Consider the following 12,396-nt stretch of genomic DNA (forward strand, 5'->3'; position numbering starts at 1 on the left):
GATGTAGTGCCCCTCTCTTTTCCTGTTTGTTAGACCTTATGGTTTTGATTCTTGTGTGGTTTTGACCCTTTTGGTGTTGGTCAGGTTTTTTTTGGTTATCATGTATGGCTGTCTTTTGCTTTCATTTGTGATATTCATACTTTTTTCTCTTTGGTTCATTGTAATAATGATCTACTTTGTGTTATATGATTGTGAGTGATGATTTATATGTTGATGATGATGTACTTATAAGATGTTGTTCATGTTCAGCTAGTTAGATTATTGTGACTAATTACTCTTTAGTTATTTGCATTTATTTATGCATACTATTTTGATGTACCCTATGCTATGTGGATTGTTGGAACACTGATGTTTCTCATACTGTTGATTATGATATGTTATTTGATGTATCTTTGTTCTAAGAGCTAGATGATTATTGAGATGGATTACATATGTAATGTTAGGTTTTGATCTTGATGCTCATAGATGATTATTTGTTATGATCTTACATGATATATTATCTCTGAAGTGTTTAGGTGAAGGGGGAAAGTGCCAGACTACTCTATATGGGAAAGCTGCGTCACTGCCATTCCCTTTTCATGGTGTGTTGATTATATAGTTTATATGCACATGTTCGACGATTATCTTATGCAGTTGTAGGTACCGAGCATCATCTCCACCCAAATCTGCAGGTCTGAGTGTGCTCTTCAACCCAATGGTAATGTGGTAACCAACGATATCATTCAGACCCTAGACATTACCTTCTATCAGGTATCCTTGTGGTTATAGTTAGTCTTGTTATTGTCGGTCTCATCCTGGTGTGTTTGTGTATGTTGTTGCAGATGTCTTCTTAGAGTTTGGCTTTTGTGAATTAATTATTCTTGCAAGAAAAAGATTTAATTTTATAATAAAAGAACTTAAATATTTTTTATTATTTATTTAGTTAATAAAATGTATATAGTGCAAGTTTAAAATTAAATTGATTAATTAAACATTTATTTTGGCTTTGTGCTCAAGAAATTAATGTTTAAAAAAAAATATAAATATGTATAATTAAATTGATATTTCGGCATTAATAAAATAATATACATTTTGTTAAAGGAAGTAATAATTAAGTAGTAATTATTATTTAAAAGGCTTTTAATGGCCATATTTGCATGTAGGGAGTTACATACAAAAATTAATGATTTTAATTATGGAATATTATCGCATGCATTGGGAGTTATATTTTGGGTGTTTTTTGGGGGTTTGGGAAGAGGCTCTTCTTGTGAAGAATTTTCTTTGGTTTTTCGGAAGTATCATGATTGAAAAAATTGTCTAGCTATTTGGAATTTCAATGGAGATTATTCTGTAAATTTTTGGTGGAAAAATTGTTGAAGTTTTGGTTTGGAATTGTCTGGCTCACTGGATTTAGATCGAGGATCTTCTGTTAATTGCAACTTTTGTTTCTTCAGAATTTCTTTCTAGACAACTTTTGAGGTAGGGGCTTTTGATCTTTGTCTTGCATGTAAAATTCCTTTTCAGGGTGAAGAAAATAATTGTTGTTTTCAAATTTCAGAATGCTGAAAATTGAGGAATGAATTTTTATTGTTCTAGAAAAAATTTGGGATTCTAGGTTGGATTGGATCTTTGTTTAAAAATTGGGGATTGTTTGTTAAGAGGATCTATTTGTATATGAATATGGATTTCTTTAAGAGATTGGTTTCAATAAAATTTAGGGGTTTGCACTTGTATTTAATCTGGGTTTTGGAAAAGAAAAGTTTTCAATTTTGTAATTTTTTATTGATCCAAATTACTAGAAAAACCAAAGGAAATTTTGGGGGTTTATTTTCATTCTAGAAAAATATTAGTTCCAAAATTTGGGTTTGGGCAAGATTGTAATTTTACTTCTTCTCTGAAAGTTTTTATGAGAAAACTCTCTATCTGTGAATTATGAATCAAATTATTTGAATACATGTGTGTATGTATGTGTTTGTGTGCGTGTGCTTGTGTGTGTGTGTGTGTGTGTGTGTGTGTGAGTGAGTGAGTGTGTGTGTGTGCATGTAATTTTAGCTGAGTTTATATTTTAATATCTTTGTATCATAATATCTTTCTCTGCTTTTGGCTTGTTTTTATCTATTCTCTGCGTATACCTATGGGGCTCTACCCATAGTCGTGGGTAGACCCATGACTGTCAGGAGCTACCCCCACAGTCATGGGGATACTTGTGACTATGTAGATATTCTCCAACAGTTGTGGAAGCCCCACGACTATGGGAAGTTTCCCCCATAGTCGTGGGTGAAACTCCCATGGTTTTCCTTTCCTTTGCCATGTCGAAACTTGGTTTATTGGCCCATATTTTTTATGTGCATCCTTTGGTGTGTGTGTGTGTATATATATATATATATATATATATATATATATATATATATATATATATATATATATATATATAACAGGATTGTGCTAGAATATTTCTGAGCCTCTTTTCAAATTATGTAGTTATTAAATTGAAAATATATTTTATTTATATATATACAATTTGTAGTCATATGATTTTAATGATTGGATAATCTTCATCAATTAAATGTTAATCAGATTTTGTAATAGAATTATTAGAGGAAGCTTAGATTTCTTAAATGTTGGAAATATTAGTTCTTACATTAAATTGGAATTATTAGGAATGAAATGTGATTAGATGCATTAAGTTGAGATATTGAAAAATAATGATTAATTTGTACCTTTGGTGTTATTTGAGATTAGGATCCTTAATTTGAATGGAAAAAGGAGTCATGTATTCTATTTACCTTGGATTAACGGAGTAATAATGTTTTGTCTTTTAACTTTCTATTCTAAATGAATCTTTTTATCCTGGCATTATGAGACCATGTTTAGTGTCCTCGGTTCTTTTATCTATATGGGAAAATGTTCAATTGGGTGGTTCTCTATTTTTGGTTCTAGAGGATTTGGGGGGGATTTTTTAGTTTCTTGATCTATTGCTTTGTTCTCCTTGTTGGATTATAGTTCTAGGTTGTATCTATTTTTTTTGGAAGCTAGATGGTGATTCCTAGCCTATCTTGGACCCTCTGTGTGTGATGTTTTATTCTAGCTAGAGAGGCATGCCTTGCTATGGTATTTTGGTGCTTCCATCTTATGTTTTTTGGTTTGGTCTTTGGTTTTCCTTGGATTCCTAAGTGCATTTTTGGGAGAGTGTCTTTCATTGGGGGCATGGGCCCAAAGTGGTTGACAGGGTAACTTAATGGAAGTTTGTAATCAAGTGAAAACATAAAATAATAAATTGGGGTGGGTAGTTAGATCACATTAAATAAGATTAATTTTGGATACCTCTCTTACTCCTAAACACTTTCTTAGGTTCAGGGTAAGTTGAGAAGGCCTAGAATGGCGTCCACCAATCTTGTCTCTGTGAAAGGTTGGTGTGGTCCACTAGAGTTGTATGGGGGTGAAGGGTTGGGAGAGGTTACTAGGGTAACCCAGGATGGGGGCTAGGACCTAGTGAAGACCTACCAGGGTAACTCATGACAACCTAGTAATGACACTCTTCCCAGATGCATACCTAGTGGTTTGCTTAGTTGATTCTCTATGATTGCTTGGGTCTCTAGAGGTTGATACTTGTCCTTGTGAGTTCTTTATCCCATCATGTGATTTCCTTGTGATAATATTCTTGTGATCCTTTGGTTTGTTCTTGTTTCATTTTGTACCTTTCTTTTGTCTCTTGGGTCTAACTGATACCTCCTAGCACGGGGGGTGGACCTGATGATACCACATGGTTGGGTGGAGTTCTATTCGCACCCATTGGGTTTTGGTTCGACTTGCATCCATATTGAGATAGTTCGTGAGAAGACTGAAGATTTGCTATATGTTTTGGATTTTGTACCCACAACATTATTGTACATTTGAAAATTGTATCCTCATGGATACCTTGTTATGAAAAATGATCATATGTATATTCTCTTGGCTATGTAAATTGATCCATGAATCTTGTAAAGATAAATGTATTATTATTTGTAAAAGTTCTTATTTCTTCTTATGATTGGTTAAGTTATTTGAGTAATTTCATTTGTAAAATTTCTTATTTCTTCTTATATGATTGGTCAAGTTATTTGAGTAATTTCATTGTGGGGCTCTGAAGATACTTGTATGATTTATATGTTCATTATATCATATCTTGTATCGTCATGATGCACAATGTATTAGTATGGTTTATTTCCTTTCTTAAAAAATAAATTATTCACATTTTTATTGTTAATTTTATATATTGTCCTCTGGGCCTCATAGCGGGGGTGTTACAAACCACATAGAGGTTAGCAGAGAGTGAGATATTTGTAGTAGTCACCTTCCAAGTCACTATGAAATGTATAGACTTGGTGTTAGAATGCATTAACCGATATGATCCCAACACTAGAGATATTAAGACACATGGTAATAAGGTTCTCATAACCCTTGACAGAGCTACAATAAAATAAAAAAAGTGGCTCCCCACAAAGAAAAATATGTAAACTGGGATTTTGCATTGTCCCAGTGTGAATTCAATGCCAAAAAGGGCTATTATAGAAATGTGATCACATAATAGTTCACTAGCTAGGAAAGGACAATTCAAATTACCCAAGACCATTCACAAATCCTTTCTAAAAGGAGAAATTGCAGACATCATTTTATAGTTACATAGACTTGGAGGAAATGAAGATGCCTCCAACTTGGACAAATGGATGTTTTTCTACATCCATGTTATTAGTGCTACAGAATCATATTTAGATTGGCCAGATTTAATTAATGTTAGGTTACATGCCATGATAATTGAGTTTAGGCTAAATATATTCTTTTAAATGTCCTAATATTCACTATATGCTTTAGCTTGCACCCAATATTGGCTTTGGTTGGATTTTGTGGAGGAATTTGATGGTAACATTCAAATATAAGACTTCTATCCTGACTTGCAACTGTAGAAGAGCTATGCAAATTTAAGAAGCGTGAATTATGTATTTACCATGAGGTTGGTAAGGGAGCTGCAAGGTCACCCAGAATGGAGAATTCACTTGAGGAATCCACTTTGGTAAAGGTGTATGATAGTTACTTCCTATAGTTTCCTTCTTTCACCTATATAAGGGTGGGATGTTTTCATGGTTTCCCCTTAAATATATCTAGGTATGCAGAGGATAAGTTCATGATGATTGAGTTGTATAGACAGATTTGTGAAGTGAACAAAAGGTATGGTGAGAGAGGGAAAATTGGCATCTAATTTCCCATCACTCTAGAAATGTATTATTGCAAAACATGGTTGAATTCCTTAAACAGTGTGAAGGCAACAAAAAAATATGTTATGGACAACTATGATGTCCTCATAATAAAATTAGATAGTAAAGAATTCATCAAGGATGATTTTCAATTAGGATCAATATTCCATCATGTGTCCCAGTTAGAAGATTATTTGGAAGATTACACAAATGATTTTTAGGTGAGAAGAAGAGATTGGTCAAGAATAACCTTAAAACAAATAATAGATTACCATCTTGGCTAGGACATGAATGATGTTGTTGATGATGGGTCTAACATGATCGACCCTACATACATCTCTCATGTATAGGTACAACCCTTGGATCCTATTGACTGGGCTCAACCTGAGGAAGAAGACCTAGATAGTAGGACTATAGTAGTCCTAAGGACTTAGGTTTGGGTAGCCAAGAAGAAGGGTGACGTCTCCAAGATTACCTCGACAAAGAAAAATAAATCAACATGGTACAGTAGCACTAGAAATGTAAAATCCCTCTCCTATAGCCTCGCCTATGAAAACAATACCCCTAGTCAATATAGGAGGAAATGGAGATTAAGAGCCACCAAAGAAAGATTGGGATCCCAAGAAAACTTGTGGAGATGGATCTACACATGAGATTGGAATAGGGGAACTAGAGAAGGAGAAAGGGGAACAAGATAAGGAAGATGGAGGAAAGAAAACAAAAGAGTTCAAGAAAGATGAGGGCAAAGGGAAAGAGATGGAAAAATATGCGAGGTGGGATGGTGTTGATAGTGGTATGTCTAAGCCTTCATTCCCTTTTTCTTTGAAAAATATAGATAAGACTCCTTCAGTAAAGAGAAACCTTTTCCTAATCCCTGATGCCATGCAAAGTGCTACTAATACCTTGTCTTCTCCCACATGGCTTAAAGTTTCATTACCTAATAAAAGAAAGATTGAAGCCATTAAACAACCACCTAGGGAATTTTTTTCACAAATTTGTAGTTTGCCCCTATCCCTAGAAGTAAGAAAATCAAAACTACCTTAGAACTAATTGAGGAGGATGATTCTGACTATCTTTTCTTGGAAATTTCCCATCCTACATCTCAAAAAGATCCAAGGAAAGCCATTGAGGCTGACTTTAGTTTTACTCATATTGACATGGGGCCTCCTCGTAGGGATGTAGAGTTCCATAACTTCCAGGTTACAACCACTAAGGTGATGGAGATAGTTGAGAAAGAAAAGATGGATAAAGAAGGTTTAAAGGATATGGTTGAGGTATTATCTGAATGCCTAATATCATTATTAAGTTTGCCATCATTACAGTTCCCCATTTCTTCAAAGACTATATTAGATCCAAAATCAAATATAAAAAAAAATGGTGGCAAAATTGCAAATGGACAAACATTTTGGTCAAATTTCTTAGGAATGGATAAAAAAAGTGAAGGTGAAAGGCCTTTGATTCATTTAAAATTTGAGTAGATCTTATAATGAATTAGTGTTGGCAATAAATAGTATAGCCTTTGAAATAAGTCATTCTAAAATGGAAGATTCTTCACATTCACAGGCCATGAAGGAACTTTAAAAAATCATTGGCATGGGCATTGATGTAGTTGTAGCTGAGAACATAATTCCTTCTAAGGATACTCTATGCAGCACATGGATCCAAAGTTTAGAGTGGAAATTAAGCTTTTTGAAGCAGAACATTAGAGAATAGATTAAACTACTCTGAGAAGCCAATAAAATGATTACTCAGCTGATTTAGGAATTTGCAAATATCAGTTGCGAGTTTAGAAGGAAAGATATATTTGGGTATGTTGTAGTCATTGAATTGAAAGCATAATTTCATAATAATTTAGATGCATTGGCTTATTTAAATTCTTTCAATAAAGAAAAACATAATAAATTAACAAGGATTGATGCATCCTTAATTTGGTGTGCCAATCATTATAGAAATTTTCATAGCTAAAGTTGAAGACATCAAGAAAGGTAGATCTCTATGGGTGTTGCAGACAAAGAATGTAATCATTCCAAATTATCAAGAAATCCCAGGGGTTCTCAAGGCTTTGTGAGATTATTTGGATCAATGGGAAAAGTAACAACCCACACAACCAAGAAGCGCAACCACTAGATGAATGAAACTATTTTCTAATTTTAGCATTGTCACTTGTCTATTAATTGTTATTATTTTAAAATTTAATTATGTTTGAAAATGATTCTTTTAAAATAATTGGTTTATTTAAAAACTCATGGATGGTTATGCTTGAAGCCTTTAAATATGTTTGAAATAGACATTGGAAAGCATCTGGTATTTTCGGATCCCCCTTATGTTGAGACATATGAGTGTGATTCTATTTAATTTTGAATGATAAATAGATGTTGAAAGACATCTCAAATTTATGTCTATGTGCATTTGATGTTGAAAGAATCTTATGGTGATTGTTGTAAATCTACAAGTTTATGTAGTTTGAATGTTGTATTTTGTGAAATGTGATATTCACATAAGTTATTTTTCCTTTCTTTTAGAATTTAGTAATTGTACTTCAAATCTTTACGAGTAACTATACTTCAAATCTTTGAGTTAATGTTGATGCTAAATGATCTATGAGCTATGAGAATCTATTTATTTTTTCTTTTAAATCCATGTCATCGTGTTTGTTTTATAGTGTTGAGAAAGCATTGGAAGCCTTTCCTACTTTTTGGTGAAAATTTTAGTCAACGCTTTGTTTATGTATGTTAAAAAATCAAAATTTTATCTTATGAAGGGAGTTGTACCTTTATTTCAAAATTCAGAGATAAACTATCTCTAGTTTATGCAATTGTTGATTAATTGGTTAAGTCTTGTTTGGGTTCTATAGTCTTGTTTGGTATCATTTTAGAAAAATATGAATCTATTAACCAATAAAATTTTTGTGACTCTGCTAGGAATTCAAACAAAGATTTTAAAATCAGTTGCCTACGATGATAAAATATTGTCCTCCCACATGAGAATGTGTTTCCATTCCTTAAACTTGATCTAGATTGGGTACATGCAGAACAAGAAGATATTATTTCTCAATTGAATAACTCTTGGTTGGAGACATAAAAATAATGTTACTAAATATATGTGAGTTAACCTCATATTGGAGGAAGAAGAAGAACAAGCACAACAACCCATGGTAGTTTTTGAAAGGGTATTTGAAAGATTTCTTGTAGTACTGGTTGAAAGAAACCCTATGACAAATCTGAGTCAGCCTCAAAGGAGAGATCCAAATCAACCTTAGGGTCCATAGGGTCCATAGAGATAAAGGGACCTTGCACTAGCTTATAATTCATCCTAGAAACCAAAAGGTTTATAAGAGGAGAACATGGTAGACGAGTAACAAACTCTACCTTTAAAGAATTACAAGTGGTGAACTTCTCACATGTACTTCCTCTAAGGAGAGACAAAAGTAGACCCACTCCTCCTGTCAATAAGGCCACACCCCTCCTACTTATCAAGCATTGTTGCTACACAGTGTTAATATTCTAAATTCATTTTTCCTCTTTCCAATTGTGGATCAACTATTATCGTGCAGAGCAACAATTAGTCCTCTTAATTTGGGAGAAACTTTGGATGAATTGCCTAAGGGATCAAGGAAAAATATACCCAAGTTTAGAGGTGATGGAAAGATATTAATGAATGAGTATCTTGTTGAATTTTTCTCTACATGCAGAGTTTTGGGTGTACAACATGAAGATGTTGCATTGAGACTATTAGTTGAAATGCTTGTTGAAGGCATTGTCAAATGGTTTTATCACCTTTTGTGTGCTTCTATTAATTTATGAAAACCTAGTTTGAAGTCAGGTTTAAAAGTGATAAAGATGAGCATGTGTTGTTGCCACAACTTACATAGATAAATAAATAAATCCATGAGCCCATGAGAGAGTTTGTAGAAAAAAAAAAAAAATGTTAATAAAATTCCACAAGCTAAGAGAAAACCAAAAAATGTTTCTTTATTAATTCTATACCACCAAACATAAGTTTCCACTTAAGGGCCCTAGGGTGGCGAATTTAGCATATGCTCAAAATACCGTTATAGAGCTTGAAGATGATTTTATAACTGCTAGGAAGTGGAAGGATTTGTAGTCTAGTAACACTCACCCAACAAAATCCTCAAACCTTATTATCCAAGGGCTAGCAAATGACATTATTTCATTGAAGAGGCAATTACCCAAAGCTTGCTAATATTTCCAACAATCATATCAGGATGTTCTGGGGAAGAATCTCCGCTCATAGTTTGGTAACAATAATAATAGTAGGCCATTACAACTTCCACCAACTCAATAGAGGGTGGTAATAGAAGCACCAGCTAGAATGGGTAAAAATAATATGTGTATTCCACCTAACAACAAATCATGACAATAGTACATGTCCTAAAATTAGTAAAACATGCAGATGGCTACTACCAATGGAATGGTTGAAAAGGTCATGGATGAAGGAGATTTTATTAACTATACATGTTGACTCTATAATTAATTACTTGGAATATGAATCTAAGTTTGAGAGGGGGGCAATATCTTCACCACCTTGGATGAAACCTCATGTGGTGTCCTCACCAGAAGGCACCGAAGCATAAATAACAAAGGTATGTCTGTCTTTTAAAAGCCTAAGCCTGCATAAAAGAATGATAATCCTCCAACTAAAGCTGCTAAGAGTAATTTTAATATTTTACAATCAAAACCTACAAGTAAGACCACCAATGCCTTTGACATTATTGAATTTGGTGAATCTTCAAAAATTTAAATCTCTCCTACCAAATACTTGAAAATGAACCCAAGTGAGCTTGATAGGTTGGTTAAATATGTCAAATTGAAGGCCACCAAAGATAACCTATGTGAAGACCAACTAATTAATAACAAAACATCCAACTTTTATCTTTCATCCAACACCAAGAATCCTGCATCTAATATGCCACATTTGATGTAATGCTCACCAAAATACCCTAGAGAAAATAACTAATCTAACTAACAAATAGAGATATTTTTTTAAAAAACATTCACTAATGCCACACATAATGCTACAAGTACTCATATGCATTAGTAATAACATTACATGAATGCATAAGCATCTTAAACATAATCATATTCTTAGCAAATAATACACAAGTAGATATAACAATACAACAACTATTCATCCCTAGGGTACCTCAACATGATTACTTAACTAACAATAACACATAAGCACATCCATAATCATGATACCATTAACATCCATTACATTTAGTTCCTAATCAATTACTTTCTTCCTAACATGAGTACTATGAACTATCAATGCAAATCCTACATATTCCCATTAACTCTTGAATTCATTTTAAAGCACCAAACCAAATGTTCCTATTTCCCTTTTCAAAACAATCTAACATGATATCATCTTTTCCATGAAAACATCATATAAATCTAACCTAATTCTTTTCCTTTAAGATAGCCATACATGCCTAAAAACCACTCATGCATATTCATAAATACGGAATAGCATCATTTCCATTAAGAACATCTACCATTATGCTAATATGTTCATTTAACATCCTCTTTACATCTATAGATACACATAAGATAATCTAATAACATTACTCATTCATTCAATTGTTTCCTTCCAATCTCAAATTACATACATAATGAATATCTAATTACAACATATGTTTTACAATGATTACAATAATCATAACCTACTACATTAATTCATGATCATAGCCTACTACAAGTCCTATCACATATGATTACAAGATACATAAACATGTTACATAGTCTCTTTACAATTACATCTTTCCTCATGACATAAGATACATAGAATAAGCTCCAAGAATCCACATCCACGTATGCTAGCTTCCAATGAAAAAAATCCCAATGGAAGAAGGTATCAAACCACTTGACCATGTGGAACCAATAAGGAAACGCCCCCCATGCTAGGACATGACACAAGGTTCCAACTAACACTCTAGACCTAGGCTGACACCTACCATCCAAAGAAAAATAACTCACAATCATAGAAAAATAGCCACATAAGATTACACCAAAATACAACATAAGGCTAAATCAAAATGCAATAAACTCCCAAAGGTGTACCAAACAATCATGGCATAAGGATCATGGACACACATAGGGAAAAGTGTCATCACATACTATCCTCACAAAGAAGGGGCCACACCACACCTTGATATACATGTGGAGCTAACTCAACCTTGGTGACAATAAAGGGAATTTAGCTTACTTCTCCAATGGTCTTCCCAAGCTCATCTCGATTCAACGCTCCAGGGCTATGAGGTGGGGCACCCAAAACCAATTTCTTATCTTGATTAAGTGAATCCTAATTACCCAAACATACTAATCAAATTATTATTGTTATCACTTACAATTAAACATAAACTCTTCATGTGGTCCCATGACAGGTCTAAACCCTAAGCATCCTCTCTAGGATCCTCTTAGAGCCTATTACTCATGACCTCGGTCCAACACATGCAAGGGACCACTCTCCCTATCCATAAACCAAAACCTTAGGGTGAAAATAACCACTATAACATCACAATAACATCATGAAGGCTCCAATGAAATATACATCCATGGTTATAACATCACTAATACGAAAATGAAGCATAGCATGAATCATAAAGCCAACATGTAAAGAAAGAACCTTCACCATAAAAAGCACAACAATGAATAAGAGTAAGGAATATACCATATTACTCAATAATATACAAATGTAGTCCTCAATAGTGGGCCACGTCCATCCCACTGGAGCTCATATAAAATCAACCTCAACAGCAAGGCATTCTCCTTCTTGCTAGAGTTAATCAACGTATATACACAAACCTCAACGAAAAGGCACAAACCATCTTATCGGAGCACAAATAAACAATTAACTCAGAGAAAAGTCAAGCACAAAAGGCCTCTAATTTAAGCCAAAATCCAAAAATGCATCACAAACTAGCAAAATGATCAAAGACCCATATACAAAGCAGTTTAGCACATCCACCAATCAGAATAGAGCATCTGCGGAACATAGTAGCGCATTCAAAGAACATAATAGCGCATCATCCTTTCAGAGTGGTGCATATACTAGATTAAAAAACACATACAAAATATATTTTAGTGCATATAACCAATTTTGTAGCGCACATATGACAGAGACTAAGAACTCAAAAAAATGGAAAGAAAGATTCACAATTGACTCA

This window comes from Cryptomeria japonica, chromosome 8 (genome assembly GCF_030272615.1).
Source record: "Cryptomeria japonica chromosome 8, Sugi_1.0, whole genome shotgun sequence".
NCBI lineage: Eukaryota > Viridiplantae > Streptophyta > Pinopsida > Cupressales > Cupressaceae > Cryptomeria > Cryptomeria japonica.